This window comes from Anser cygnoides, chromosome 2 (assembly GCF_040182565.1).
Source record: "Anser cygnoides isolate HZ-2024a breed goose chromosome 2, Taihu_goose_T2T_genome, whole genome shotgun sequence".
In the NCBI taxonomy this organism is placed as follows: Eukaryota; Metazoa; Chordata; class Aves; order Anseriformes; family Anatidae; genus Anser; species Anser cygnoides.
This window is the reverse complement of record NC_089874.1, coordinates 79,763,187-79,780,409: the sequence shown is the minus strand read 5'-3', so window position 1 is coordinate 79,780,409 and position 17,223 is coordinate 79,763,187.

The following is a 17,223-nucleotide window of genomic DNA, read 5'->3' as shown; positions in this document are numbered from 1 at the left end:
TAGCAATACTCTAGAGTGCCTGAAATTTAAGAGCTATTCATGTAAGCTATCTTGCTCCATCCTGTTCAAACTGGTCCACCTATAGTTAAAGAAAAAGATAGAAAGTGATTTGTAGTGAGAACTTACCTTGTATGCAGTCACATTCTGAAGGAGCTTTTCTGTAGTGATGTCAGAGAATCCAGTGAGATTAAATTCAGTAGGCTGAATTTAACCTTGTGAATATTACTCTTAGTAGGTATTTCAGAAAATATACATGCCTTGTTGAAGGAAGAAGGAATGATTGATTTATTTTTTTTTTTGAGATAGTTTCATCAAAACATTAATTATGGGGCTGATGTAAGTATTTGCAGCAAAGAAATTTTAAGCCTAACAATAAGCAACTCACTTCTGTCAGCCATCATGGATAAGAAGGAAGGAAAGAAAGAAAGAAAAAAAGCACAGCAAACCAAAAAAAAACCAAAACAAATAAAAAAAATAAAAATAATAATAATTAAAAAAAAACACCACCGCCACCAAAAATCCCAGAGACCTATCATCAGGAGACTTCAAAGAAGTTTTTATTACTTTTTTTTTTCTACTATGTCACGAGTTTTCTTGCCATTAAAACATCTTTAAAGCTAGATGGGGCATTTGAATTTTGAGCTTTGAAAACAAGAGTAAAACAATCTAGGAAGCAAATGAACATGAACTTCAAATCCTTATTATTGTTTATCATCATAAAAAAGAAAGTTACAATTCCTTAATTTTCTTAGCTTTGACACTTAAAGCAATTTTACCTGGACTGTACCTAAACTTTGATTAGAATTAACATTTTTTAGATCCTAAACTTTTACATCCAGGCTATATCAATTGGAATTATCAATCATGAAAAACAAAACTAAACTAAAACAAACAAACAAAAAGTTATCAGCTATTATAACCTTAGTTTCACACTTCTTGTAATTTCATGCTAGAAATTGCTCTGACCACTTTAACACCTATTAATGTTGTTCAAGTGGTAACTTTTTATAGAAGTACATGTATATCTGTGTTCCTCCTATTGACATTTACACAACCATCTACAAAAAATGGAACCATTATCTAATAATTTAACTATTTCCATAGATAACAGCTCAACGATGAGTTACCTACATATACTACCCATTCTAACAGACAGGCAGTCTGTCACAGATTCAGAGATCTTAGCTTATTTCCACAGACCAGTGACTCTCTTTCACCCTTTGACAGATCATCCTTTCAAGCAAGGAAGTATAGGTTAACTCAAAATGAAGCTATTCCCATGTTTAACAAGAACTCCAGAAATCCAGGTTAGCTAATCCTGAAACTAATCATGATTAGCTCCACACGAAGTGTTCTTTGTTTTCTATGGTAAATCACATCAACCAATGTTTTACCAACGGAGTTCTCTTTCTTTACAGAGAGATCTCTGAACCCTCAGTAACATGGGTTTAGTGGAATCCTCCTGAGAGCTTCCATAAAGATCTGAAGATAAGACAGATCTAGGGCCTGAGCTCTCCACAGTTGGACCATACAAAAAAAATAAATAAATAAAATTAAATTGTATGCACAACACAAGCAGAATTAAGCACTGTTACAGCGAAGCTGCAGAACAAGAGAAATGTCATAATTAGGAGGTGAAGGCAGCCAAAATAATTTCCAAATATTTGTTCAAATGTTTAATCAAAGTATGCTTGTAGTGCTCATTTGTTTCCTTTCATTTTACACTCTAGCAATCACATTTACTGTTAGGAACATTTACTGAAGATATGGCTTTTAAGTAACTCTTAAAGAGTATTCATATGAAGTGGACTGGGATATTCATGTCGGAAACTGTGCAGATATAGTGTTGAGTCATCAAACAGAACATTTAGTTCAGTTTATTCAAAATAGACAGAAAGTGAATAGTAAGTATGAATAGAACTCTTCCAAAAATAATCAAAACAGATTATGGGACACAAGCACTTTTGAAAGACCAATGAAAGAGATCTTCTGAAAGTCTTCTTCCACAATGTACGTATATGCAACCAAATTCTTTGAACAACTGTAATCCTTGGGATACAACATATTTATATCCTTTTCAGCATCAGTATTGCAAGTCATCAGTAAGATGAGATGCATTAATACAAAATATTCATAGCCTGTTTTGTGTATTAAAAGAATTTTTGGCTTTTGTGGCATGTTTAAGAAGAATGTGCTATTTAACAAGCAGGCAGGCTTTCTGTTTTATTTTTTTTTTGTCTTGATATTCTTTTTTTCTGAAAACCTCCTCACAGATGTTATCTACCTTGAGATAAAGACAGTTTATTCGGTAAAGCAAAAGCCATGCATGCAAACAAAACAAAACAAGTGAACCGTTTGCTACTTCCCATTGGCAAGCAGGTGTTGAGCCACGTCCAGGAAAGCAGGGCTCATCCCATGTAATGGTTTCTTGGGAAGACAAATGCTGTCACTCCAAATGTGTGCCGCAACCCCCCCCCACTCCCCCCCTTCTTCCTTCTTCACCCCAGCTTTTATTGCTGAGCATGATGCAACATGGTGTGGAATATCTCCTTGGCCAGCTTGGATCACTTGTCCTGGCTGTGTCCCCTCCCAGCTCCTGGTGCACCCCCAGCCCCCTTGCTGGAAAGGCAGCATAAGGAGCTGAAAAGGCCTTGACTCTACGCAAACACTGCTCTGTAACAACTAAAAATATCACTACATTATCACCACTTGGATGTATTTAATCAAAAATCTAAAACAGCATTGTGTGAGCCTCTATGAAGAAGATGTCAACCTAATGAGGTTCAAGAAGTCCAAGTGCAAGGTGCTGCACCTTGGTCAGGACGATTGCAGAAAGTAGGACAGACTGGGAGAGCATCCCTGCAGAGAAAGACTTGGGGGTTCTGGTGGACAAAAAACTCATCATGAGCCAGCAGTGCATGCTTGCAGCCCAGAAGGCCAACTGCATCCTGGGGTGCATCAAAAGAGTGGCCAGCAGTTCAAGGGAGGTGACTGTCCCCCTCTACTCTGCCCTTGTGAGGCCCCACTTGGAGTGCTGCATCCAGGTCTGGGGCCCCCAGCACAAGAAGGATGTGGCGCTGTTAGAGCAGGTCCAGAGGAGGGCCACAAAGATGAACGGAGGGCTGGAGCACCTCTCCTATGAAGAATGGATGAGAGAACTGGGGATGTTCAGCTTGGAGAAGAGAAGGCTCCAGGGAAACCCCATTTGCAGGCTTTCAATACTTAAAGGAGGCTTATAAAAAAGATAGTGACTTTTTTACATGGGCTGATAGTGATAGGACAAGGGATAATGGTTTTTAACTAAAAGATGGAAGATTTAGATTAGAGGTTAGGAGGAAATTCTTCACTCAGAGGGTGTTGAGGCAATGGTACAGGTTGCTCAGAGAAGCTGTGGATGTTTCAAGGCCAGGCTGGATGGGGCTTTGGGCAACCTGATCTAGTGGGAGGTGTCCCTGCCCATGGCAGGGTGGGTAGAACTAAACGATCTTTAAGGTCTCTTCCAACCCAATCCATTCTATGATTCTGTGATTGAACTTCATTTGTAATATTTTTCCCCTTACCTAAGCTCGGCTTTTCTGGAGCTATTATTTTACTCCCTTACACAAGCCAAAGCAAAAACTATAGAAACATTAGGATAGAAAGGGGGGTGAAGGTGTCACTAAAAATTTTCCATATTTTTTTCCGAAGTAGTTTTAATTATTATTATTTTTCAGAGGTTTTCACAAGTCAACAGTGCTTTTTGCTACCTAAACCTCAACACAGCAAACATTTTGGAGTCTGAATCCCAACAATTTATGGAATAGTGAATGAAGATGTAACTTTTAAGTTTTGTAATTCTAGCTTCCTCTGTGACTAGCTTCCTCTAGCTGACTTCCTCTCTGCATTTCTCTCCTGTCAGAATGCAGATTTTATTTGGCTTCCATACCTGGGTCTCAGTTTTGTAAATATTTACAACTCTTACCTTTTCTACTTTGAATGACCCTATTGAAATCAAAGGAATTGCATGCATCATTAAGTTGTGTATAAGTATGTGGAAGACAGAGGGCAGACTCACCACTTTAATTAGCACTTCAACCACTTTAATCACCATTTGATTCAGTTTTCAGACACTGCTGAATTGAGCAAGTTATCCATGTTGTGAACTAAGTGAATGAACTATAACAACATAAGTACAGTTAGATGAGGGACATAACCAACATTCTGATGAGATAAACTAAATTAGCATTTAATAACATTTTTATACCTGTAATTAATCATAATTGAAAATGGGACAGTTGCCTTCCAAATTACTGAGACATTCATCAAATTGGTAACTGGATAATTAGAATCATAAATCCAGTCATGTATACCTATAACTAATTGTTGTTAATTATTATTAAGTGTGGATTAGCTCCCATCATACATTCACCTACACATTAGAAGCTGTTATATGGTCATTAATAATTCTGCAACTGATTTGGGTTGTTCTGCCTGTTTATATATTTAAAACATTTAATAGTATTGAGCTGGAATAATTTAAAATCATTTTTAACATTCTTTGTCTCAACTGTGCTTCAAAAACCTTGTGTCTTTCACCCCTTGACGCAAATGTGTTGTTTCTCTATGTATTAACCAGCTTATGCTGATGTCAGTTATATTACATTGCTAATACTTCACAGTTTTTAGGATTTGCCATCACATAGAATAGACAGAGGTTGGCTTATTAACAAAAATTCATGAGATTCTAATTGCAGCAATTTCCCTGTCTTTTTTTCCTGATTGAAAGCTATAGTTTTTTCTAATTGAACTTTTTTTTTCTTGAAAAAAAAGGAGTGAATCTTCATTAATGTGAAACTCTCAAGCTCTTACAGTGTTGCTTCAAAACCTCTTTGACAGTTTACTTTGTTATCAATATAAAGAATAATTGACAGAGAATTTAAAGCTAGATTAGCTGTCTTTCATGTGAATGAAGTGTAAAGGGTAACCGAGGCTTTTCCAAGTGGAGATTAGTTAATCTTTTGAGAATCATTTAAGGAGATCATTCAATCCATTGCTTAACGTAATACTGTACACTAATCTGTATCTAAATACCACAGTGACAGACTCATTAAAATTACCAAAAGCAGATATGTATACCCATTCCAATATTTTATGTTGACCTTTTGAAAGTCTAATGAAGTGGAATGAAATGAGCTCAGATCTAAGTGGCAATGAATGAAAAAAATAATAATAATAATAAATCAGTAAAGATAGCAAAGTAGCTATATAGAAAAAAAATGAGGAAAAAGCAGAAGCAGTGAGAGACTGGCACAGTTAGCTTCAGTGGTTATTTTTAATGCCAGAGAGAATGGAGAAATTAAGGGGGAGGTCTAAAGAGATTGAGATAAAAGTGCAGAGCAGAGAGAGGGGAAGGAGAAAAGAAGGGAAATGGCAGCTGGGAGGTCAAGTACCAAAGAAGCTATTGTGCTTCCATAATAAAGGAACAGCAGAGAGTTCACCAGTTAAGATAAAAGCAACAAGCAGATGATGATTCTATTTTTAAGAGATTTTAAAACTTGACTTTTTTGGATCTGTACAGAAACGGAACACATTTGGAACTTCCCACAAAGGCACATTTTGAATATGTTTCATTTTGGAATGTAATATTTAGAAAAGCATCACAAAAAAAAAAAAAAAAAAGATTTTGGGGAAAAAATCTTTACTTGAAATTTGGTGGCCTTGCTTTTTTCTTATTTTTCTCATTTTTAGTTTTTAGAAAACTGCATTTTCAAAATGAAAATGGTTCCATTATTTTTTTCCAAATAGCTGTAGATGTGTTTAACTAATAATGACAGAACAGCACCTTACAAAATCTAATATGAGTGAAAATAGATGCACATTTAAATAGGTGTATATACACTCTTGGGGTTGGAAGGGCTCACATCCTAAAAACTTTTAGCAAGAGTTAATTTCAGAAGCCTTAAATGCTGAGGGGAAGAAAAAGGAGGGAGAATAAGAAAATGGGGGGTTCATTTCTCATAAGCACTCAGTAAGTGTTGTAAACAATTAAAGTAGTAAAGGTAGCTAGTACACAGAAAAAGCTTTTTAAAGCAAATCTACAGAATATGCGTACAGGGTGTCATGGAAAGATATGTCGACTAAGTCTGAACACAGTAACAGGCCTCTAAAGAGGGCACAGTGAAAGCTACTTCAGAGGAACCAGCTCAAATCCCAAGAGAGGTCCATAGGGGCTTTTGTGGGGATGAGTTGGCTCATTAGCTGGTGCTGATTTTTATTCAAAGGTAATGTAAGTGGGGTTCTTAGTAGTTTTACTTATAAAGTCAGTATTGACAAGCCCTTGGAAAATTTGCATTATCCAGATAGTCTTTCTTTAGAACAGAATTTTGAGGGGTTCCTGATTTTAGGTGCTTGTTGGTTCACTAATGGCCTGAAAAGAAATTCCTCTTTGAGACTAGTTGAGCTACAGAACTGCTCAGAAATCTTCAGAGGAAATTTTGGACTGCTGGTCTGTACACTGTCTGTCTAAATCCTCTAATTAGTTTTTCATTTGCTCAAAGCTTGGGCTACCTATACAAGGAGAATAGCAAATAGAAAGTCCAGCATAAATGAGATCAACTGATTACTCCATGGCAGTAATTTTCATTACTCTCTCTAATTTCCTCGTCTCTGTGAAATCAATTGAGAGACTACTTTTTTAACCTTTCATATAAGGCAGACTGTACTTTTGTTCATGGTTCACCTTCCAAAATGGGAATTTTCACAAGGCTACACAGCTTTGTAGATGATGCTTTAACCATCTTGAGTAAACACTACACTGTATAACTCTGGTGTATTGGTTTGTATGGCAATCAGACATATTTGCTATGAAAAATGTTACCAAAGCTACTGAAGCAGGTGTCTGATCTTTCTTATGCTGACGTAAATTAGAGACAGAAGTCAGTGGGAGTATGCATGTGTAAAACTCATGCAAGAATTATATTCTCAGTTTGATGAGTCCCAGCAGTCTGAATGAAAGGACATGGTCTCTCAGTGGTACTGCTAGTAGGCCCAACTAAAAAAATTCATAGACAAGTTTGCTGTTTGAAAAGAAAGTTCCATTGCAACTGAAGTATTTTGCAAGAACCTGCTGATTGTCTTCAGTGCTACCTAAGGAAATAGGTCAAAACAAATCATTCTGGATTGGCTCTGCCTTGATAACTAAAACTAGTCACAATTTTCTAACCACTCAGCTTTGTCATTAAGTGACAGTGACTAAACCTCGAAAAGTCTCTAAATGAGTCATGACCCAGATCCCTCACATATTCTAGTGATGCCAGTGCTTCAGCTGAGCAAAGACACCTAGGAAGCTAGGTGTTGAACATGCTGCCTCGTAAGGCTACTGATACCACTTTCCATGAAGCCAACAAATGGGCAACTGTTCTAACTAAAGACAGATCTATCCCAGGGAGATGGAAAGCCCCAGTCTTCAAAGGTAGTGTCACAATTTTAGTATCTGAGGTCCACAGTAATACAAAGAAGATAAAAATAAATTATTCCCAAACCTCTTTCCTCTTAGAATTGACTTTTCACAGGAAACTGAAATGCCGAACCTAAATCTACTTGGCTCAAAGTAAATCGTCAATCCTGCATATCAACCATCTCTAAGGAACATTTTCATAATGTAAAATCATTATTGCTTAGAAATACTTGAAATAAATAGAGTAAAATTATATACTGCTAACATTTCAAAGTTTTCAATTTATACATATTTGAATGCTATTTTGACAATGTAATGACTGAGTAGCATTAAAACAAAAAACAGTATAATGTTTCTGAGTAATTTTCTTTCTTCAACATTTTCATTCTAAAAGAAGTAAGAAAGAGCTACTGATCCCATTTTATTTTTGTTTAATTCTCTTTCAGACCAAACTGATGGTCTTTTCAGATAGATAGCTATACCACCTTTCTTTTTGGTGCCTATTAACTTCTTGTTGAACAATTCTACAGTATTGGATTTTAAATCAAATTCTGGGAAGGAATTTAAAAGTGTGCGTATTTAAGGAGGCAACCTAGTATATTGAACTTTTTTCCCCTGTAATATGATCTCTTTTGCACAAACCCTATTGTTCCCTGCCCATCTCTATTTCTCAGCACTTTTCTTAGTTGTGCCTGTAAATCTTGTTTTGTTTTGTTTTGGTTTGGTTTTTTACTTGTAGTTATTTTACTTGCCACTTAAATAAAATGATAATGTCTCCACTATGAGCACCAGAAGTCTTATCTTGTTGCTTCAGTGAATCAGTATGCAAAAATTCTACCTGTAGAGATATGAGCTGTAATTCAACAAGCAATGCAGGTATCTACTTAATTTTCAGCTTGTGAATAGTCCCACCAAGGTCCTGAAATTATCCAGTGATTATTTTACAGATTAATTTGTTCTCGGAATATCTCCAGAAGATATGATTTTGAATTCAGTGTGAAAAACAGTTTCTACAATGTGATTGAGCAGCAGCATGCAAAGTATGTATGGAAAACCTGAGGACAAAACTGAGCTCTCCAAGTCTAATTTATTTATCTAAATGCTGTGCTTATTTTCAACATAGTAAATGCATTCAGATGGAATACGCTTTTAATTTTTTGTTGTTAAAGTACCGGTCCCTCCTCTTTGACTACTCAGTCTGCAAAAGGTTGCCATAGAGATTAGCAATAAATGAGAATGTGTAGCCTATATGAACTTCAGGGATAAAAAGTATAATTTTAGTCTTCATTAATGTTTTGCACTTTTTCATTCTCCACAGCCTTTTTGCCAAAGATGACATATCCAAACAAAACTTTCAAGCAAATGACAAAAAAATAAATTTTTATATATCAACATAGAATTGGTAGGATACAGTGTATCCAGTTCTGTGGCTGTTTAAAGAAAGTCCTGGACAAATGTCAAATACAATTGATGAAAAAGTTTCAAGAACATGTTGTAAAAGGATAAATAAATATATGAAGCTTACTGTAAAGAAGACTGAAGGGTGCTTTATCTCCATGCAAATATATTCTTCTATCTAAATAGTTGGGACTTCTCACTTTTTTCACTTTTTTTTTTTTTAATTATTATTTATTTAATTTATTTTCTGGCAAATGCATAGCAACTCACAAAGACTGAAGGTAGACGTGCTATAGAAAAATACAGGAAAGGCAATTGGATGGTGTATACCACTGTCATTTTCATGGTGACTCATCCTGAGTAAGCTACAGGTGTTAGGACAGATGTGTTTCCTTGATTTGCAATTGACCAGATATATTTGGATGTAATTAATTTTTTTTTTTTTCCTGAAAGCCCAGGAACTGACTGCATAGAAGAGGACAAAATGATATCATATAATGTTCCTTTTTTCAGTGTTTCATTTTTGAATATTACTTTAGGTCAAATAGATTAGCAGCTAAAAATCAGAAGGCAATCCTCATCTCCCTCTTGCCCCCTGGTTATACTGGCCAAAATACCCCAAACAACACTCATATATACATATATATATAAAACCCTTCCTCAGAATGGTTTGCCTGCTTGGATATATTTCATATAATCAATCTTTCACCATAATATATGTCTCAGAAATAGGTTGTCACTTCAACTATATCCAATATATGCGCCTAACAAGCATAGCTGCATACTTTTATATCCAACACTGAAATATTTTAGTTTTCTTAAGGTTGTTGCATTTAAAACATAAAGGAGTTGAAATTAATAAATTCACTCCTATTTTTGAAAAGTGTTTTGAAAAGCCCAATATGTAAGATGAAGACTTCTCCACTGCTGTCACTGATGGGTCCTTCAATGATAATTTTAGATTGCACTTCTTTGACCAAACTGTGAGAATGAGCATGGTGTGAAGAGGAAGGGGTGGCAGAGAGGGGCTTTTAGGGGCAGACCCCCTCATGTCCCAGACCCTGTGCCACTTGGGGGCATGAGGTGGAGGGGCCGTTGAGGGAAGGGTGAGGCTGGGCTGGAGAAGGTGGTGGGCAAGGCAGGGGGAAGGTGTTTTAGATTTTCTCCTTTTATCTCACCATCTAACTCTGTTTTAGTTGTCGATACATTATTTTTTTCCAGGTTGAGTTTTACCCATGACCATAACTGGTAAGTAATCTTCCTGTCTTTATCTCAACCCATGAGCTTTTTCACTTTATCTCCTTGTCTTCTTGAGGAGGGGCAATGAGTAGCTGGGTGGGCATCAAACCAGGATACACATGGTTAACACACTGATGTTAAGTAAAATGTAAAATCTATTTTTTTCTTTCTTTAAAAAGGTCTAAATCTCTTAAAGCCATATATGAAAACGTAACTTATGGAAAGATCTATGACAGAAAATCTGGGACAGAAACTGTTGTATGGCTGTAGAGTTCTGAGGTGGTATTTAATGGCCCATTTGAGTTACAGGTCAGGTCCTGTAACCTCAGGTCTTTAATGCTGGAAGAGGTAAACTAGCCAATTCTGGAAAAAAAAAAAAAAAAGATTGTGGGGAAAAGAGGGAGACCCATATATCTTTCTGTCAAGCTGCTAAGCAATGATGACTGTTTTGAAACCAAACATGCAAGACCACGTTATGCTTTACTCAAAAGGTCTTAAGGGGTCTGTTATTTTTATAATAGTTGCTGACAAATATTTAGAAAAAGGAACTGTAAATAAACGAAGGAAAGAGGATTAAAGTAAAGCTAGATTCAGATAATATTTTTTTTCCTTTGCAAAGTGGGCTACAGAAGGTTGAACTGTTTACAGGACAAACATTTATGAGAAAAAAAAATATTTCTTTCAAACCTGATATTGAAACAAAATGAATGCTTCCATTAGAATGTTTACTTGTTTTTCTTAAGGAAAAAACCTTTCTGTCTGATGTCACTCTCCTTCTCTCCTCTATTTCTTTGGGCCTTCTTTGTGTTTTTTGTTTGGTTCCTTTTTTGGTACCCAAAAGGAAGTGGAATAAAGATCTGTGTTGACACAGAAAGTAAGCAGGAAATATTCATAGAAGGAATGAACTTGTTTTTTCATGGTACCACCACAACACAGAGGATCAAGGTTATTTTTTATTTTTGCTCTTCTTACTGTTAATTTAAAAATATACTCAGACTTTTTTTTTTTTTTTTTTTTTTTTAATCTGGGACTAATATAACATGGAACAAGAAGGCAATCCCCTAAACTTTAGTGATATTTGGAACTAACTAACAGTGCATTGGATTTAGATAATAGCTAAGTCCTCTCCTCTCACGACCTCCCTAACTAATGATTTTACAAGTTTTCATTACTATTTAAACAGTTATTTTTACCGATTTTATCACTGTTCCTTTCCTTTAATCACTGTCTGTCCTGCTTGTCCCTCTTTCAGAATAAATTAATTATTTTTGTACTAAAATTTGTATCACACATCTAGAAATCTCATGATCGTGGACAGATGTCACACAATGGGACTACACAAAGTGCTCTTTGATTCTCTGCTGCCAGCAAAGGATCTCAGACTTTTTGCAAGGGTTGCAGTTGAATCCCAGACTAAGTGTCTGCTCATGAGAAGACCCATAACCAAGAGTTACACATTAAACGGGGTCATAGAGCTGCTATTAAGGGGTGGAAAGTCTTTTTCTTTCTCTTTCCTTCCTTCCTTCCTTCCTTCTTTCCTTCCTTCCTTCCTTCCTTCCTTCCTTCCTTCCTTCCTTCCTTCCTTCCTTCCTTCCTTCCTTCCTTCCTTCCTTCCTTCCTTCCTTCCTTCCTTCCTTCCTTCCTTCCTTCCTTCCTTCCTTCCTTCCTTCTTTCCTTCCTTCCTTCCTTCCTTCCTTCCTTTCCTTTCTTGCTTCCTTGCTTCCTTGCTTCCTTGCTTCCTTGCTTCCTTGCTTTTTCTTTCTTACTTTTTCTTTCTTTCTTTCTTTCTTTCTTTCTTTCTTTCTTTCTTTCTTTCTTTCTTTTCTTTCTTTCTCTTTCTTTCTTTCTTTCTTTCTTTCTTTTTCTTTCTTTCTTTCTTTCTTTCTTTCTTTCTTTCTTTCTTTCTTTCTTTCTTTCTTTCTTTCTTTCTTTTCCTTCCTTCCTTCCTTCCTTCCTTCCTTCCTTCCTTCCTTCCTTCCTTCCTTCCTTCCTTCCTTCCTTCCTTCCTTCCTTCCTTCCTTCCTTCCTTCTCTTTCTCTCTTTCTCTCTTTCTCTCTTTCTTTCTCTCTTTCTTTCTTTCTCTCTCTTTCTTTCTCTCTTTCTCTTCAAAGTGAAATAATTTTATACCAGAACATAAATTGCAGCTTTTATAAGTCCGTGCAACAAATTCCCTTGAATCACAAAATCAGAATGGCAATGGGAATGCTTTGCCTTTCTCCGTCATATCAGTGTCTAGCACATTCATCTGAGAAGTGGAGCAATAGGAGCTAATCTTTCTTCCATTTAATATCTCAATACAGGAGGTACAGCAGATACTGCAAATACTATTCTGCAGTATCTTATAAATCTTCAATTTAAAACAATCCCATCAGAATATCAAATTGTGGTTTTAAACTCACTTAAGACAGGAGGGTGAGTGAAGCTGTAGTTTCATGTGCATTTAGTTGGCATTGCCACCAAAAAAGAAATCTGTCCTTTTGCCTGCCTATTCCCTTCCCTGCACTGTGTGGGCACAACTGCTGAGAAAGAAAACAAAAACATTTCTTTCCTATCTTTCACTTTTTCTCTCTCTACTCAAGAACCTACCAGGTCTGTCTGAGTGGGAAATCGATATTTTTTTTTTGTCTTTACAATTTTTAACATAAATTCATTTCATTTCAAGTCATAAAACCTTTTCCTTACAAAATGGAAATTTTACTTTCAATACATATAAATGTATCCTGGCTGCAAATATGTCCACATGCTTGCACAGGACTGTGTTTCTACACTGCAGTGCACAGTTACATACAAATATATGTAGAACTGTTCTATTAATTTTTAAATCCTTGTTGAAATGGGTGTGCTCTTTCTATTTAGTTTTGTTCTCTGAGAAATTAAAAAGCGAATCAAAGGTGATTGACGCTCCTTTCACTACAACCACTGTACTGCCTTTGTAGGAAAATATTAGTCATTAGGTTGATAAAGAACACTTTGAGCTTTCATAATTTTTTTAAAGGTACAAAAATAAAAACACAACAAAACAAACAACAACAAAAACACAACAGCAAAAAAACAAGAAACCAAAAGGACAGAACATAAGTGTAAAGAAGACTAAGAAGACTTCCGGGCATCTCAGATGATTTCAATTTAAAGTGCAAGATCTGAGTCTGGACCTTTCAAACATTCCATTTTGAGTTTTTTGTTGTTGTTTATTTTATTTTATTTTATTTTATTTTATTTTATTTATTTTATTTTATTTTATTTTATTTTATTTTATTTTATTTTATTTTATTTTATTTTATTTTCATTTTACCTGCTAATAAGAGAGAGCTCTCCAAGCTTTCTCAAAGTTGCCAAGTATATTCTAAACTGTGGTCACTTTTCAGCAGTCTGGGCACTCTCTAGTTTTTAAATTATTTTGATATTACAAATGTACATATTTCTAAGAGCTTTTTTTGAAACAGCAACAATTGATCTTTTCAAGTCTCTTGTGAGCTATCCAAACCTGAAAGTGTCATTAATGTTCCTGATTGTTAGTATCACGTCAATTCCATATTATTTTTCTTAAGTGTGTCTTCTATTTTATTTTTTGTTTGTGATAATTCTGATCATTTTCTTCTTTAGCAGTGTAAAATTGAGAACACTGGCAAAACTAATTTCATCCTCCCAAGGAGATGGAGTGACAATAAAACACTCTTAAAGCAGATGAAACATATCCCATCTTCTCAGCGGGTAGGAAAAGACTTAAGCGGCAGTAGGCAGAATCGGAAGAAAGAATTCATTTTATTAAAAATAAATAAATAAATAAATACAAAGAGAAATAAATAAATAAATAAATAAATAAGAAGTGTAAAAGAAGAGAAATAAGAGAAAAGAAAGTGATCATAAGCCTCTTCTCAGGTAATTCTGTATTTCAGGACATTTATAAATGATGGCCTAAATAATAACTATGCTCTGTATAAGAAGGAAGATCCTATTTTTCTAGATGTTTGTTCAGAAAGTATCCCAAACTATGGTGATTTGTTCTTTACATTTCTTTAAATATATGCAAAGCTTAGGGCCAGGTTTTATAAATACTCATTTGCATGCGTATATCGCAGTGAGTGATTTGTGAGAATAGGCTTTGGTGGGAGTGTTAAGAGAGAACTTTGTAAAACAGGCCTGGTTTTTGTGACAGACAAACCTGTTTGGATCAAAATCTGTGCTTATTTTTGTATCCATCTGGATACATTCTTTCCAGAGCCAATTTTTTCTTTTTTTTCTAATTCCATAGGCAGTTTGGCACAAGCGGCAGTTTTTAAATAACTGGCTACTCTTTCAAATACTATTAGCTGACTATAAAAGAACAAACCTGAACTTAAAACTTCTCTAGTTTGCCTAAGTTGTAAAAGGTAGTAGATTATTTAGTGCGATAGCACAGTTGATGTAATAGCTATTTATTATTCCTCCCTGTAATGTATTTAATATTAGAGCTGATTTTATGCCTCTGGTATTCATCTATGGCTGAGTGAAGATGAGCCTCAGAAAAAAATCTGGAATCTGTTTCTGAAGTCTGTATGTTTATGAAGCAACATTCAGAAAGTTCTGAAAGCCCACTTCTCTTCTCATGTTTACACAGCAGTTTGCATACACATTGAAGCCAGTATGTTGTAAAAGAGTGAAAGAAGAGAAATTCCTTGGGGAACTGGTGAATCTACACGTTTCACTATAAAATTTGAAGTAATCTATAGCCAATGCTTTTCAGAAAACCATCAGAGAATTCCAAAGGGTTTACAGTATTTTTCATAGTTAAGAATCTGTGACTTGTAATACAGCAGGTTACTGTTCCAAAGTAACTACAGCCAACCTACTGAGTCGGTAATCAAATAATTCCTCCTCAGCTTTCTTCTTCTGAATTTCATATAAATTTTTAATTAATGCCTTACATTACTTGAGCTTTTATGCAATTACATGATAAATTATTCATTTTTTGATGTTATGCTTTAGACAGATGTTAAATCAAAGAAGTTAATGATTAAACACATTTTAATAGATTTGCCACTATAGCTTTTACTCACTTTAAAAGTAGTTTTTGATTGAATTTTAGTGCTCATGAAAGTGAAAGGCTAAGGACTATGTTTTCAAAAGGCTCTTTACTGAGTCTCTGACTATAATCACACAGATCTGTAGACATTTATGAATTATATTCCATAAACATAAACTAAGATAAAAAGGAATTAAATTGCATTAAACATGACATCCCACTCTCCCATAAAGCCTGAAAGACTTAAGAAATAACAAAAGTACAGGATACATCTTAACCTCTGCCCAAAAGCCACATGATTTCTGGAGTCAGACTCCGTGTTCTAACCATGGCATTTCTCCTGCTTCTAAATAATAAAGAGACCTGCTAAAATTAATCGCCATTAAAGTGCAAATGAAATCTTTATCCACTTTTTTTTCTGTGAGCATTAATGCTATCCAAGGGCTGTTGCAACTCAGTATCATTCAAGCTATGCTTTCTCTTCAGAACTTATCTCTGGAAAACAGTGTGATCGTGTGAAAATAGCAGGATAGGATGCAGAACTATTTCACCAGTTCCACTTCAGATTCTTTCTCTGGCTTGCTGGCTCCAGCACACACTCTGGTGCTGAAGCCCTGCAAACCCACCCAAACAGGAAGCCAAGATGCAATTCATTGCAATTTTTTGTTCTAGGAAGGAGGAAGTATTATGTCTTCAGTGATACGCCTTCAGTGATTTACCTTTCTGCAATAATGGCTGTTTTGTGCTTGTGTGCAAATATTAGGGAGAATAGTACCTACTGTTGTACTTAAAGAATACAGGACATACTGTAACATACTGGCAAAATGGACACAGTGGAAATCAAACTATTAAAGTATACAGATATCTATATTCAATGCCATTGACTGTTAGAACTCAGTCCTTCAACCAGCATCATCTTTGACTTACATTTGGTAAAGAACTTTGAAGAGGAAAATGAAGGTGAACAGGCAACTGGCCTTTACGGCTTGCTGTGTGTTCTTTGTATGCTGCCAGCCTTGCCCAGTGGAGCTGGCTGGCTGCCTCTTTTACCTGTCCACAGCTTCCCACAGCACCTGCCAGGAATTACAGAACCAGCGAAAGAGCACTTTGCTGCTCTGCACTACTCCACACATTGTGGTGCATACATACAATTACCCTGCCAGATGTTTATGAGTCTGCAGTTCCCTCTCCTTGCAGACTGGACAGCCATAAACTATCTGCAATAGCATTAGAAGTCATCATAAAGGGGCACAGTTTTAGAAATTATCTTCAAAATGATGGCCTTCTCCAGCAGGAACACATGACAGTAAGTCAGTATTTATTTATCCCAGATGATGTCAATTGAGCTGAGGGGACTAGAAGGTGGGCAGTAAAACTTACAGCAATAGTTAGACCTTGAGTTACCCGTATCAAAGTACCTGTATCACAAAGAAAAGCTTCTAAAGTACTGCAAAGCTCATAAGCAATTTTATTTAAAGACCAAGTAGAAATCTACCAGCAAACACACAGGCTTCCTCCTGGATATAGGCACATGCTGACTTTTGGATGTAATGTTTTCCCCTTGTCTTCAGAATGATTTTTTGGCATGTACCTTCATTACCCTTCACAAGTACACATCATTTCTAAGTATCTTCACCTTAAAATGGGCAGCCGATGTGGATGGACAACACTTTCACACTTAAAAGGTAATACACAGCATGCCAAGTGATGCAACAGGAAATCACTGCCATATTCAGTCTGACAACTGTTTATAGTTTCTTCATGTGTATTCTACCAGTATAAAATAAATTTTACTGCTCCAGAAACTTCTCTCTCTCACATACACACAAAATAGAAACCTTTACCCTGGTAGCACAGAAATATAAAATCTCCACAGTGTTGAGTTCAAGCATACAAACTGCCTTGCTCTTGTATTGTGAAACTATCTGATATCTTTAAATATTATGATCAGAGTGGATGGAAGCAAAAAATTCAGAAGTGACCACCCATGATGTTGGTTAGACTAGAAACTCAGATGTAGATAGTAATATTGCGACTTTTCCTCTAAATAAATGACTCCAAAATTCCCACCAATCACAATCTGAATCACTTTACCCAGTGTGGGTTATATTACAGACTTTACTTGCATGAGATGATACAATATACAAAC